Source organism: Varanus komodoensis, unplaced genomic scaffold (assembly GCF_004798865.1).
Source record: "Varanus komodoensis strain SLA01 unplaced genomic scaffold, ASM479886v1 scaffold19, whole genome shotgun sequence".
NCBI classification, from domain to species: Eukaryota; Metazoa; Chordata; class Lepidosauria; order Squamata; family Varanidae; genus Varanus; species Varanus komodoensis.
Window position 1 is genome coordinate 5,257,582 of NW_025335550.1, and position 15,527 is coordinate 5,273,108.

At 45.7% G+C, this 15,527-nt stretch overlaps 1 protein-coding gene across 6 annotated transcripts in view; it reads right to left on the minus strand.

Moving 5' to 3' along the window:
* The window catches only part of ZNF423 (zinc finger protein 423), a 314,359-nt gene that overhangs the window by 279,599 nt on the left and 19,233 nt on the right, over positions 1-15,527 (minus strand). The window contains exon 1 of one of the 6 annotated variants that reach the window (XM_044428043.1): positions 2,083-2,103. The exons of the other annotated variants lie outside the window; for them this stretch is intronic. The gene's annotated coding sequence lies outside the window, so the exon portion shown is untranslated. Of the gene's footprint in view, positions 1-2,082; positions 2,104-15,527 lie in introns of those variants that run through there. 6 annotated transcript variants of the gene reach the window in all.

Genomic DNA, 15,527 nt, shown 5'->3' on the forward strand with positions numbered 1-15,527 from the left:
CTGGAAACTCTTAACTTTCAAAAGCTATTTATCCATAGAGTACAAAAGCTGCTATTTAAGAATATACAAGATCTGAGTCCCACAATGAACTACTTGTTCGCTTTTCCAGACGGGAATCAGTGTTCAACAAAGCTGAAGAATGTAACTAAACCGCACGGTCCTTGGTGTTCTAAGGACTCTACATAACCGGGTCAAGCAATGTTACCTTGATTCTAACTTGGCTTTTCCACAGGCCACCTTTGCCACATTTGGTGAACACATATGGGGACACGGAAAGTGACCCAAAGCACTGAAGTTGGATAGAATTAACACAGCCTGTTGTGTAAGTATCAGGCCCTCAACAGCATCATTCCAGCTCCCACTGAAAGAAGCTGTTTTTCTCCCTGTGGTTTTTCATGTGTGTTGGCCCCTTAAGATGATATGATACAGAAGGAGGTTTTGATTAAGAATCTGCTTCATTTCCTGACCAACTTCCTTCCATGGTCCTGAGCATAGAGCAGATTAAAACAGCCGATTTAAAGCTGAGCCACGTTAATTGGATTAGTTTCTAATATGCAAAATACTCCAAAATGCTCAATTTCCTCTTGCATTAAGATTCTGAAAGAAGCACCCTAAACGTTTCAAGCAAAAATTATGCGAACTTGCCAGAAAGTTTCCAGGATCGATACAGCTCAGGACCTGAATATCTATGGCCCAAAATTGTGTGGCCATTCCTAACCCACATCTTCCCTCACATCTCCCTGGAAAACCTTCCAAAGAGCAAAGCACATGAGGTCGCCCCATCCAGTCTTTCCCAACCACAAACCCTCCTCTTCTTCAGCTGCCACATCAAGCATGGAGGCAAGCAAAAGGAACTGCAAAATTATGACCTGCATTTTCTCGCACCAGAAGGACCAAGGCAACAAAGGTCAGCATCTTTCTGTGTACTGTGAGAACGAGACATCGCTTTGTCCTGAAGGAGTTGCAAGATCTTAAAGAAGTCCCTGAACACCCCCTTGCAGAGAGTTTAGAACAACTACTCAAAGCATCAGTGCCTCCTTGGTTCTGGCCCCCAAGCTTTTGGAACAAACTTCTGGAAGCGTTGGCTCTCTGCTCTTTTCTGCATATCTTCTACACTAATACCAAGACTCATCAGTTTAGAGCTTAAAGACCTTTAGTGGCTAAGAGGTGAAAAGCAAGAAGGATCAAACCATATTCATCTTACTTTGCATGTGTGGAAATTGTTTTTACCAGGGTTTTATTAGTCGTTTATTTGATTTGATATTCCAACTTTTTTTTCATTTTTATTTATTTAGACAGCTTATATGCCGCCCCCATCACATAAGCCTCGGGGCGACTTACAATCATTTTTAAAGAACTCAAAGTGGCTTACATCATTCTCTTCCTCCTGCTCTCAATCTTATCCCCACAACAACAACCCTGTGAGGTAGGCCAGGTGGAGACTCTGTGACTGGCCCAAAGTCACCCAGTTGGCTCCATGGCTGAGCAGGGACTAGAATCCGGATCACCTGAGTCCCAGTCCTGTGCTCTTAACCACTACACCACACTGGCTCTCATATTTTATATGTTTATTGTTTGCTTGCTACACTGCATTGTCTGCCTCCACAAGCAGCAGGGGAGGTAAAATATAAACACACGCAATACAAAATTAAAATGAAATGGGATCAAGCAATGCAAGTTGTTCCTGTGTTAAGAGTCATCAGCCTGTTGGTGCTCTGACATCCCTTCAGAAGAACATCTGTTATGTAAATATCGTTCCCCCTTTCTTGCCACTCCAGATTTGCTGCGTTTCAAGAAAAAACTGCTTCTTTTGTCAACAAAGGGATTGGATAGAAGAGCAGAAAGACGACAAGAAACGGAAACTAACGGAAGTTCAGCAAAGGGAGAAAAAAGAGTCGGGGAAGCTGGAATGATAAAATAGTCCAGAAACTTTTTCAAAAGGCCCATGCCATTTTTCACACATGCTTTCTAGTCCGCTTTTAAGGTGGATTTTAAATCAAACGTGGCTATTCATAAGGCTGTAGGGCTTTGATAACACGACTTAAGAGGCTCACGTCCCTTATTGCTTGGAAACTCACTTACCCTTGACTTTCTCCTGTTTGTCTTGGTAGAAATTTGCTTGAATAATCCATTTGTTGGTTTAACATAATATTTTCCTTGGCTTGTTGAGGTATCTCGGTCAATGTGCATTTCCCAGTTTACTTTCTTCTTCGTAGACATGCAGAGACATGCAAAAACTCCTCAAAAGCATCATTTAAGCTGAACTAAACTTAGTTAAAATCTTGGATAGAGCATAGACATGTCATTTCCTCCAAATATGTAATTCTCCCCAAAACATTTTTAAGGCTGAGCAGGAAACTGTCCAAAGACAGGATATGTGGAGTGCTTCATTTAATTAAAAAAAAAATACTTGGAACTTATATAGCAAGGAGAATTTTGGCATATCAAACCACCCATCATTTGAGCTTCCTCGACTGGAATTAAGACAAAAATAACAGAAAGATGCATCTAGCAAAGGGTGTTCATTACCCCCTTTCAAGGGAAACAGAATGATTAGCTATATGAAGACCAAAGGAAGGAACACAGAAAGATTAGTTCCAGAAATTATACATTATTGTCTGTACCCGAGCTGGTGAGAAACCTTCGGCCTTCGGGTTAACTTCAACAGCCTTCTGTAAGTGACCAGTTTAGACATCTTGCAACTGTTAGATCAGGAGAAATCAATTGGTCAACAATTACCCCCCAGGGAAACGGCCCTCCCCTGCAAAACAATTTCCAACCCTAACTCTCCAGCATCTCAGGGAAAGGTCTTTCCTGCCTCCTCATCCTTTTAATAGGAGCTGCCATGGGGCCTTCTCCAAAACAGGTGCTCTTCCACCAAGGTTGCTGGGCCCTTCTGGGATGAAGGGAGTGGCAAAGCAATAAATTGGTGTTTGGTCCCAACGGCCAAGCCGACAACAGGTAGAGGAGAAAGACCCAGGGAGAAGATGTTAAGAAGAGCAAACAGGGATGCTCACATTTCTGTAGACCATGATCCAGGAATACCTAAAGGGACTGCCTTACACCTTCAGCAGCTGTGGCTATCAGACAATGACAAAAACAAAAATCAGCTTCTGTATTACCCATTACCATCAATTTGATGCACTATTCCCAATAAAATATTGCAAGAGCATCCTTTAACCGGCCTTCTAATACAAATTCTTTAACCTTAAAGACAAGCCTGAACTTATCCTCTAGGAAACCTTGACACCATTGCAGAAATATGCCTCTTCCTTCACAGACAATAGAACAGGATGCAACAGCACCAGTGAAATCTCTTGTCTAGATCTTGCTACGTCAAGTACAGAACCCTCTGAAGAGTTTCTATCTATAGGGAAATCCCATAAATAGACACAGAACAAAACCTTAATACTACCTGCTAAGAATTCAGTTGCAAACACCCAAAACAAAACCATGTTATTAGCAATAGCTCAGATTCCGTTCCATGATTCCCATTTACTTTTGTTTTGGAAGAAAAAATACAAAGAGCAAATAAAGTGTTTAAATTAGGGTTTAAATGCAACACAAAATCAAGAGGTATATACTTGTACGTTGTTTGAACTTGCTTAATATGAAGGTTGGGTAAAATTTGGGGCATTTATTCTGCAAGAGCATTCAGGCACAATGTAGAAGTGACAATTACCTAGTTGGTGTGATTGTTGCAACCCACCATGGTTTAACATGACATATGACCCAGACCAGGGTACATTAGCACTATGGTTTAAAAAAACCCATTCACAACCCAGAGCCTGTGTCTGGGTTGTAGCTAGTTTGTTAACCAGGGCAACATCCTAGCTAGTGCCAGGGTTGCATGTCACAATAAACCGTGCTTTGAATATCTGCAACGGCCACCAGCACATGGGACAACCCTCTCTGTCTTAAGTCAGTCAAGATGGGCTGCAGCTATCATGCAATCGGAACCATAGTTTATGCTGTCAGTAAACTTGAGCAAGGAAAAAGAGCCACAGGAAAAAATCTGAGAGACTATCACCTACATAGTTTGTAAGCCTTGCCGCCTGCACAGCAGCCCCTAACAGGGACAGGAAAAGGAACTGCAGCCAATCGACCCAGAAGAAAGCAAGCGACCTTGTCTGATTCCTTGTCGAGGCCATTGGTTTGTGAAAGAGAAGAATATGGACAGATTCTGACTCAAAGATGTTGAGCAAAAAGTGTTTCTATAATAGAACATTTTCTGGATTCTTTTCCAAAGCTTTATATCTTTCAAGAACATCTTTCATTTCATAAGTTCATTAGGGACAATAAATGGGTGCTAATTGCAAACACATTAGTTGGCAAACTGGACAGTTTTGAAGTCGTAGGTGACTGGCTGTCAGCATGTCATGCAGAGTTTCTGGGAAGCTAAGATGCCTTCGCGTATCAAAAGTTTTCAGCATGTTTGCTTCCGCCCAGCCCTCCCCACCATTTTAATTTGGACAATGAAAGGAAAACATGTATTATTGTCTTTAATTTCTTACAAGTGTTCTAATAGAATTGTCTACATAATATAGCATTTAAATCACATTAAGTGTGCTTCAATTGTTTCCATCAAATCTGTCAAACAAACAAGGGTAGCATTAAATGTTGTTATTTACTAAATACCAGTAAACTAAACATGTAACATTGGCTGATTTTCTACAGCATCCTTCTCTGGCATGGTGCCCCAGATGCTTTATACTTCAACTCCCATCATCCCCAGCCAATATTATCAGGAATGATGGGAGTTGTGGTCCAAAACACCTAGAAGGTACCAAGCCACAGAAAATTACTCTAGGGCATAAAAAAATCTAGTGCAAACTGAAAATAATCCAAGGCAAATTAAGCTACATGAATTAATCTAGTTTGCAGAAGAATTTCATGATTCAGATTTTTTCCAGAAACCACAAGACTATTCACCTCGACTGCACTGCTGTCTGCCTTCAAGCACACAATCTGCCTCTGACATTTTGGACTCCTGTCTGCCTATTCCAGTACCTAATCGTATGGCCATTTAGCATACCATTTGCACATATATATGAATGAATGTCCACTTTAAAACATGCAATCTGCAAATCCTCACACAGCCGAGGCTATTTTCTTCCAGAATATGGCTGTGAGCACATATAGGTACATTCAGCATCACTCCTACCTTCCTGAAGACCTGTTACACATACACGTTACCACGCAGTTGGTTGTCTACAAGCTAAACATGAGTCAGCAGTGTGATGCAGTGGCCGAGAGGGCGAACGCCACCCTTGGCTGCATAGCCAGAAGTGTGGCTTCCAGATCGAAAGAGACTTTACTGCCACTCTATTTGACTAGGGTGTGCCTGCAGCTGGAATACTGTGTTCATTACAGGAAGGATACAGCCAGGTTGGACTCGGTGCAGCGTAGGGCCACAAGGATGGTGGCCAGATTGCAGGGGAAGCCGTATGAAGTTAGACTGAGGGAACTGTGTCTCCTCAGCCTGGAGAGAAGGAGACTCAGAGGGGACCTGTTAGCAACATACAGGTACGTGAGGGGGTGCCACGCAGAGGTGGGTCATGACCTTTTTCCCCTGCAGTGGAGGGCAGGGCACGTTCCAATGGAGCAAAGCTCAGGGAACCAAGATTTAGGGTGAATGCCAGGAAGTACTTCCTGATGGTTAGGCCCCTAGGGTGTGGAATGGGCTTCCACAGGAGGTGGTTGAAGCCCCAGCGGTGAGGTTGTTTAAGGATAGGCTGGACATGCACATGGTGGGCATGTCATGAGTGGAGCTGGAAGGAGCTGGGGGTCAGACTAGATGGCCCGGGAGGTCCCTTCCACCTTGCTCTGTTTCTATGCTTCCTCCACATGGCTTTAGCTGGAGCATGTATGCAGTGGTACCTTGGCCGTTCCAGGACTCTGATCGTGACCCAAATCAGTCAGAAACCAAGTTAAATTTCCCCATAAGGTTCAATGTAAAGAAGGTTAATCCGTTCTGTAACCATTTTTTTTAATCAGAAAAATGTGGAGCAAAGTGACAAAACAACAAAGATTGCGGCCCTCTCCCCCTCCCCACCCCGAACACAAGCGTGGCCATCTCCCCGCCCCCCCCCCAGCATGACCGAGATCACACCCGTCATCCCTGAGCATTGGGGCGGGGGGAGACAGGTGCAATCGTGGATGCACTGGGGGAGGAAGAGACCCCCAGCACAATCGTGGCCATCCCCCCTCTGGTTGTGGGGGGGAGGGCCAGGATTGCGCCCGTCTTTCCTGCAGGAGCATGCCCATGACCACGCACGTCTTCCCTGCACGAACGCAACTGCGATCATGGCCATCTCCCCACTCGAGGGGCTGGGGAGATGGCTGCAGTCTTGGTTGCCACCCAGTGTGGAGTTCGCGACCCAAGTCAAAATTTTCATGAAATTTCTGTTCACGACCCGATTTGGTCGTGAACCAAGGCACTCATGAGCCAAGGTACCACTGTGCTGGACTTTGGTCCTCTGCAATCAACGCAGGACAAGCAAAAAGAACAAAACACAAAACGGAAAGATGGCGTTATTAAGGATGGGGAGGAGGGGATGGAGAAAAAACTGCAAAAGTGTGGACTTTGAGGAGCGATTTGAAGGCATAGGAGTAACTGCATGGACAGAGAAGGAGCATTCAAGCGCTTTTCAAAGCATCTTACAATAAACCAAGCAATTTAACAGATTATGTTGCAGTCCTGTGCACATTTTCTAGGGAGGAAGGATCACTGAACACAGCGGGACAAACTTGCAGTTGTGCTGTGCTGCACAACAGTGGAAAACCGAGCTATTATAGCAACAGCATAGTCAGACCATTAAAAAGAAGCATTTTTCCTTTTTTATTATTTCACTACATTTATATCCCACTTTTCTTCCTCTTGCAAAGGAACCCTTGCGTCCATATATGCCCTCCTGCCCCTTGAGATCAGCAACAGATGCCCTTCTCCGGGAACCCTCTGTGAATATTAGGAGGGCGAGTACCCGGAGGAGGGCCTTCTCTGCGGTGGCGCCCCACCTATGGAATGCGCTTCCCAGAGAGGTCCGCCTGGCGCCATCGTTATTTGTTTTTTGGCGCCAGGCTAAGACCTTTTTATTTAAAACTTATTTTAAGTGTTAATTTATTGGTTAATTGTAGGATTTTAAATTTTTTAAGCTGAGATGCACCGGGTTTTAATATTTTTATTGAATAATTTTGTTCTTGCTGTGAGCTGCCCCGAGGCTTTGTTGCAATGGGGGCAGCATAAAAATGTTTTAAATAAATAAATAAACCAAAGGTGGAGTTCATACTACCCCTCCACTTCATTTTATCCACACAACAACCCTGCAAGGTAGGTTAAGCTGAGCATGATTGAGTCACTCAGGAATCTTCAGAGCCAAAAGGGGAGTAGAGAGCAGATTCCCCAGTCCACCACTACACCACACCAGTCACATTTGGGGACAGAGAATAATCCCAACCAATAAATACTTTTCTTTGGCCATTCAATGAAACGTCACAACCAGATAGATGACCAAAAGATGAGTGTTCTCCATCCACCGGCACTGTCCACAAGCCAGACTGTGCATTTAGCTATCCTACAATAAAGCTAGTTCTATTAGGAAGAACACCAAAACAACAGGAATGGGCTTTTGCTTTTTTAAAAAATAGAGGCCCCTTTTCACAAATGGGTAAAAAGATGGCAAATTACGTGGGACAAGCAGTAATGAGTTCTCCTGATTTCCTGGTCTATGGCTTAGTTTCCCGCTTCTTCACTACCCACAGCCTTTTTCTCCCTCGCACACACCTAGAGAGCACACCTCCCATAATCCAGGGGGCAGGGTTTGTGCAGCCAGCAAGTTTTGTGCGACGTGGCCCAGCTTTGCGTAATATATGCAAGTTGCCTTGAGTGCCATTTTCTTGGGAGAAAAGCTGCCTGCAAATGAAATAGGTGAATTAATAGCTGCAGAACAGGCTTCTCCCAGAGATGTTGCTGGAGCACAAAATTCTAAGCCACCTGATTAAACGAATGGCAAGAAGAGGAGGAAGAAAAGAAGGGAGAGGGAAAATCAATCGCGCAAACCCTCCCTCCTGTTAAGAGAAAAAGCTTTCTTGAAAACTGGAGGAGCCAATCACAAATATAGGCAGGGGGGCAAGATACATGTCAGCTGGGGCACAAAATATAACCAAGGGAGGGAGGAAAACGAAAGCAGGGCTCGGTTGGACAGAACCTAATCCTCCAGCTCAGGATTAAGGGAGTCCAATGGTCAGTGACAAGACAGCCAACACAGTAATGTTGCAGGCAACACCCTAAAGAACAAAGGCAGAACAAAGTCAGCAGGTCCCACAGCACAATTTTCCGTCTCCCTCCTGCTGGGCATGGAACACAGATGCTTAGGTGCACCAAAGCACTCGCTGGGGACAGAGGAAGAAAGGCTCAGGTGCCCAGGGGGGAGAGGGGAGGAGAGAAGACGACCTTTGGCTGGGGACCAGTAGTGTCAGCTAACCCGTGGAGAATACACTTTCCAGCAGCCACTGTAAATGGAGAAAAATAGAAAATCACTGGAGGCACCGATAAATCTCTTCTGTGCAAAACCGCTTGACAGCCACAGAACCGTGAGAGATGCTGGAACATGTGCAGATGGCCTCAGTGCCCTCCTTCAGTTCAGAACCTGGATCTCCAGGCTATTGGTTGCTCAACAACCAGGCAGAAGTTTCTGGAAAGTCCGTGAACTGACCAATGAGTTGCTTTCAGGACCGGGCACTGAAAAATGTACAGTGTGGGCACCAGGCACATTTCCCTGTGGAGCAGGTTCCATAAATGGGGTCCCACAGCCAAGAAGGCCCTTCCCTTTGAGGCCTCTTTCTCACTTCTTCTGCTGGTGTCTCACCGAGAAGGACCTCCACAGATGACCTTAGGATTCAGGTATATGGGAGGAGGCATTCCTTTAGATATCCAGGCTCTAAGCTGCTTAGGGCTTTATACGTCAATGGAAACACCCTGAAGCCAGCCCAGACTTCAATTGGTAACCAGTGCAGTTGATAAAGAACAGGGGTTATATGGTCGTACTGGCCCATCCCAGTGAGCAGACAGGTGGCCTTTTGTCCATCTCAGGTTTAATAACCCTCTCCCCAAGTGGCTTTCCCACGATGGAATGAATTCCCTGCTCAGTGGACCTACCGTTTCAGATGGTTCAAGGCTAATGACTGAACATCCCAAGGAAATTCTGGAGCATGCCTCCATTTTGGCCTCTTGACCAAGACACAGAGCTACGCTGGTAAGAGGGTGACCGAGCGAACGTCCGTTGAACACACCCTATCCCCAAATAACATCTACCATATATCTTAGCGCCATGCATAGCCACCTTTAATCCTCTAAGTGTGGGGCACAAAGCAAAGCAAAAGTTAAAGCACGGCACTTGTTTGGTCCCCACTGACACAACCATGTGTAAATCACCCAGAAAGGAAGTGCTTTTAATCACACCTTTGAACAACTTCAGCAGGAAAAGCAGCCGTGTTTAAAAAGAGATAGGTACAAATGCACTAGTTTTGAACTGCAGACTGGTACGGTTTCATGCTTCAAACTTGCTAGATATCACTTAAGCAGATGGCGGAGTGTAAAAAAAGTGAGGGGGAAGTATGAAGTAGAAAAACAGGTCAGAGAGAAGGGGGGAGAAATGGGGGGGAGATCATTTTGGAGGGGGCCTACAAAACGGAAAGCTTTTCTAGCTGCAGAAGTAACCAGCCGAGACAATCATTCTAGCATTGGCCAGACCATCTGCCCACTTCCCGGGGCTGCCGTTGTTGTGGGCTCAGCAGGGAGCAAGCCCAAAAGAGACAAGCCCCCACTGTTTGGAAGATGGCCATCTGCCCCATTCCCCAGGCTGTTTTTATTGCAGGAATGATAGGGGCAAATCCCGGGGAGACGGGGAGGGAGGGAAGGACTCGAAGCACGCTTAGGCAAGAATTCTAAGTCCGGTCTGCAACAGTCCGTAGTGGAAGAGAACAGCATCTGTGTCACTTCCAGACCCATCCCAGTTTCCAATGTATTCTTTTCCAACTCTCCAACAATTTTGTGAACCATGTTTCATACAAAAAGGGCTGCTGCTGTGGGATTTTGGGGAGGGGGAGACAAGACTCAGGGAAAGTTGGTTTGGCATCTTTTTGCTCAATCACTTGTTCTTTCTCTTGGTACGTCTTGACACGTGTCTATCCTCTGACCCCAGCCCATTCATCTGACGCAGTTAACGCAGGTGCTTGGACAGTCTTGTTTTGGGGAAAGAGGAGACTCTAGAAACCAAGGTTCCACAACCAAGAAGTCTCACAGGAAGAAGTCTCACAGGTTTTCCAAGTGTCTCTGAGGAGAAGCCCGGTTATCTTCCCATGCTTCTCAAGTCTGCCGAGCACCACAGGAAGTCCTCATGTTCTTCCACATGCAAGAGAAGGTTTCTCTCAGATTCTGTACTCTCACCAAATCAAAAATCTACCTTCCCGTAGCAAGCTCATGTATGAATTCATGGTGGAGCCAGCAAGAGAAGCGACTCCAAAGATCAGGGATTCAAGCCAATTCATGAGAGAAAAGGTGATCTTTTTCTGACCATGGTAAATCATCTTGAAGGCTTTTGCCTCAAAGGCAGCCAATCAATGATACTTGTCACCCATCCACTAACCAAGCGAGAGAAGAAGCGGAAATTTCAGGAAGACCAAGAAGAAAACCTCCAGCAGTAATCGGCCAAGCCCAGTCAGGTGATCTTCCCTGCCTCCTCTAAGCGTTCCCAGAACACACTACTGGTCTGAACAGGCTTCCCCCCCATCACTTTTCCTTCATTCTCACCTGTACGCAAAACTTGACCAAGGGTACAAATGAAAACTCTGAGCATTCCAAACGCAGGTTAGAGCTGGTGGTCCACATTTACGAGGCCAGAAGCCCAACACAAAGCCTACGGCTCACACACACCTATGGCTGAAATCGAGGGCAGCACACCACTGCTTTTATCCGCAGTGGCCTTATCTCTGCCTCCGGGATATGGAACCTGTTCCAGCCAAAGGTTACGTTCCATAGTAGCCACATTCCAAAGGAGTGTGGAACCAGAGGCAAAGAGGCAGAGGAAAAAACACCAACAAGGTCAGCACTCTTGAGGACAGTACTTGAGGACCTTGACAAACGAGGGGCAGGGGATGCACCAGACCACCAAACTTCTATGAATGTCTGTTGGGCAGGACTACACCTCCAGGTGGGCCCAGTTTGGCTACTGGATCTGGGATTCAGCACTCCATCCTACTCCAGAGAGGCAATGTGTTCAAAATTCACTCTTAACTTGGGCAAATGGAAAGGAAGCTGTAAAATATATAAAGAAAACAAGAAACAGCCACCGTCGAATTAGACAATTGGTGCATCTAGCCTGGCACTTATTTAACCTGATTCACAGCAGACTTCCAGGGTGTGAGGGCGCCTCTGTCCCTCACCTGCCACCCATCCTTTTAATGGCAGATGTGAAGGTCTGAACTTGGGCGCGAGAGCGGTGAAAGCTCATTCTCTCACACTGAGCCACAGCCCAGAGCAGGGCAGGGAGTGGGCAGCCAGCCTCAAATAGCAAGCATCTATTTTTATTTTTTTCATATAAGCAGATTCACAGACATCCAGCAGCAGCAGCACAAAGATCCGAGGAAAGCACGGAGGGCCAAGCAAAGCCTTGGCCAGCCTCCACTTCCGGCAAAAAGGAGGGTGTGATGCATCGTAAGCAGGACCTCCTTGACGGACGTTTCCTTACTTCAGCCATGGCAAAATGAGTACCGGGAGGCATCAAAAATTGGGAGCTGGTTTCTGGCTTTCAGAACGAAAGAACAGGGTCCTGGATCAGACCAAGGGTCACTCCGGACCAGCATTCTGTCTGCACAGTAGCCAATCCCATGGGAAAATCACAAGCGTGATGAGTGTGTAGACCTTCTGGGCTTGGTAAGGACTTCAAGAACTGCCTTGCTGGATTAGACCTTGGCCCATCCAGGCCAGGCCTTTGGCTCCAGTAGTGGCTAGCCAGGCGCCCTATGCTCTGTGGTTCAGTGCATCCCGTGGCCACTGGGTGCGTTCCACACAAGCATTTCAGTGTGAGCTCCTAAAGAATTCGGCATGCTTTTGAGATGTGCACAAACACGAGAATGTTACCAAAATGACCTAAATTGAAAAAGAACTAGGTAAGTTTAAATACACAGTTGTTAACAGTTGTGAATCAGGAGGAGGGGGCAAGAAACATATGCAAAGAAACAAACCTGCATTGCATTTTTTGATCCAAATATCAAAATGCAAATCACAGCTCTCTCCAGAGAGCTCTTTTCAGTGAGAGAACAACATAGTCATAATAAGCACTTATATATGCTTTACATTTTGAAAGCACGGCTCAAACAGTTACTAATGGGAAACGCAAAGATACATAATGCTAAAACTAATTCATGTACTCGTTCCCTCTACGAAGTCAGTATAAAAGCATTCAAAATTAGATTCCATCACTTCACAAGCCAACACGCACATACATATACATACATATTATATCTATAACATTTTGCCTCACAGACAACATGGTTCCAAAACATTTCTTTGAAAAGAAGCAATTCAATATAGCTTCATAAAAGCAAACTATTATTTTGTTTCTTAATTGTTTTTAATGCAGATTCTAGCCCTCAGAAAGTTAAACATGTGGGCAGTTTTTAAAAATTGATGAATGTATGTTTTCCATTCTTTGGAAAAGGAATGGCATTCATTTGAACGGAAAAGCAGTTAATCAAGCAAAACATTTAAATAAGTATATTAAGCAAATAAAAGCAGTATTTGGGGAGAAAAGTATACCGTGTTTCAATAGAGCCATCTCTTGCTGATAAAGCAAAAGGACTTCCAAAGCGTACTCTCTGCTGGTCTATACTGCACTCATTTAAAGAACTTCTAGCACAATCTTTGGAGGACTTGCAGGAGCAATGAGTTTCCCCAGAAACCCACCAGGACACATAGCACTACTGGCGGTCATTTACACCAGCATAAGATAACTTGCATGCACGGAATCTGCCCAAGGGCTCTACAATGAAACATCATGGTGAGTACACAAGCACAGTATTACTGAGAAGTTTTATCATCCAGCAAGCTTACTAAACAGGCAAAGCAAAGAGAGGGCAGAGTGGGAGTCCTTGGGGTAACGGGAAGACCTCCCGGTCCACTAGGCCAATCTTGAGTTTGCCGGCCTGGAACCTATCCCCTTTCCTAGGACTGCCAACAACCCAACTATCACTGCCGTTATCTTCTGACCACATTGTATATTTGGGTAAAATACGAACACGTGCAGGAGCGTGATGAAACTGGGGCGGCCTCCTAGCAGGCAGGAGAGGCAGCTGCAATGGGACGAATGAAAGAGACACGGCTGTCTGGTTAGGGAGCTTGGCAAGCCCCGAAGAGTGACTGATCCGTCCGGCCTCTTAAATAAGGCCACAAAAGTTACTAGCCTGCAAAAATGTTTACTGCCCTGCTGGGGCCTGGCAGAGAAGAGACTGAGAGACCTGAGCTGTATGTCTAAGCCGGAGGCATTGCTCTTCTGAGATCCTGCCTGGATGCCATGCCGGCTGCAAGGAGAGAAAGGGAGAACACTCCATTACTGTTCTGACAGCCTTCGAGGAATTCCTAGCCACCTATGGCTACAAAGCCAGTCCTCCAGTACAAGGCTAGGACAGGCCTAACCAGAAGAGCAGAATAAACCAGCATTGCTGAAAACAGCCTGGTGTTGTATCAGGGAAAGATTATGTTTCATTGGGGGTGTTTTTTGGAAAAGCAACTCTTTTCTCACAAGTCAAAAAAGGCACATGGTTTAAGCCATAAAAGTACAGGATTCCTGGGAGGACATGCAGCCCTTGATTCCTCTCTGTGCAGCCCCCCCCCCCCCCCCCCCGCAATGCTTTCCGGCTTCCAAGCTATTTTCCTGCTGCCAGCGGCCGTGGAGAAGCGGCACCCTCAGTGGAGGCTGCAGTGATTCCTGGATCTCAGCAGGGACGGAGGATGTGTTGGCAGGGGAAGAAAGCGAGGAAGCATGTCTGTTTCTGTGTGTGCCTGTGAGGCCAACCCCGGATGCGGTCCCAGGGCCAAAAAGGCTGTGCACCCTGTCTGAGCAAGGAACATCAGAATTACTGCAGTCTTTCCCTCAGTGCTGCATTCAGTTTCCACTTGCCTTGAGGACTAGTGAGAGAGAGATGTTGATACTGGTATCGAGCCTTCATCCTACCTTTGCTTCTAATGGAAGCACTGCCTTCATTCTAAGTCTGTTTGACCAGAGGTAATGGTGAAACACAAGCAAAAGAAAATGTATTGTCTAGGTTGAGATGCAGGAATGTGTCAGAGGCGAGCCAAGAGCTGGGAACCAAGAGTTTCGCAAGGGAGTCAAAGCCATGGAACACGTACATCAGGTCGCGTCAGAGAAACACTTGCAAGAACAACACTTGTTATTCTGGCGAGACTCCGGGCCAAGAAGTTCACATCCTCCCAGGCATTCAGAACTCTTCCCACCTTGGTGGGCCCAATGACCAGCCTGGGTGGGCAGGACCAGCCTCGAACCCACGAACATGATTTATCCAGAAAAAGCTACAAACTTCAATTTTGCTAATTCATCCCTGGGGGCACACAACCACAATTGCCAGAATTCCCAGTTCCAGTCCTGGTAAGCTCCAAACAAGCAAAGCTCTTAAATTTTATTAAAAACTACCTCTCTCTCCAATCCATGTCACCCCTTAAAGTTTCCAGTGAGGGCAGTATCCCATATGGTTGATCCAAAGACATGGCCTGCTTTTCCCAAAACCCAGCATTCATAGTGAGAAAGCTCGGATTCAGAATGTGAACTAGATGGATAAACAGATGTGGCACAGAAATGTCTAAGTTGACAAGCAAGATTTGTCAGGCAATTGCTGATAACCGAACCACCTCAGGTTTCGTAAGGGGAAGACACCTGAAAGGGAGGGTCTGAGAATGGAACGGAATTCGGGAACCTGGTGAGCTGGTGTCAAGCCAAACGAGCAATCCAGCTAAGGAACATCTGGTGTTCCTGCCACAAGGTCAAAAAGCAGGGCAAACCTCCCTGGGGTGGAATCAAGCCTCTCTGGGAAGGAAGGACAGACAGAAGGGGCTTTCAGTCTGGAATCCACTCTTCACAAGGGCAAAACCTGCTCCTACAATGTTGGAAACATGGAAACAGAGCAAGTCAGAACGGGTCTCCTGGGTCATCCAGTCTCACCCCCAGCTCCAGATGACTCCACTCATAACATATTCTAAAATGTAGAATATTGGGTACAAGTACTAATTTTGAAAGACACAATAAACAGTTTGGATAACATCACAAACCATCCAGAAAGCCACGTGGCTATTGTGATGGTCTAATAAAAACAAGAATAATATCCTTTCCAGCTCAGGAACGGGCAGCCAGGTTTTTCATAACCATTTGCAGGGCTGTACAGAGAAGGAAAAAGTAAAAAAAAAACTCCTGGACAGGACAAACAAGACCAGCAATAAAATATTGCAATGTGTCCTC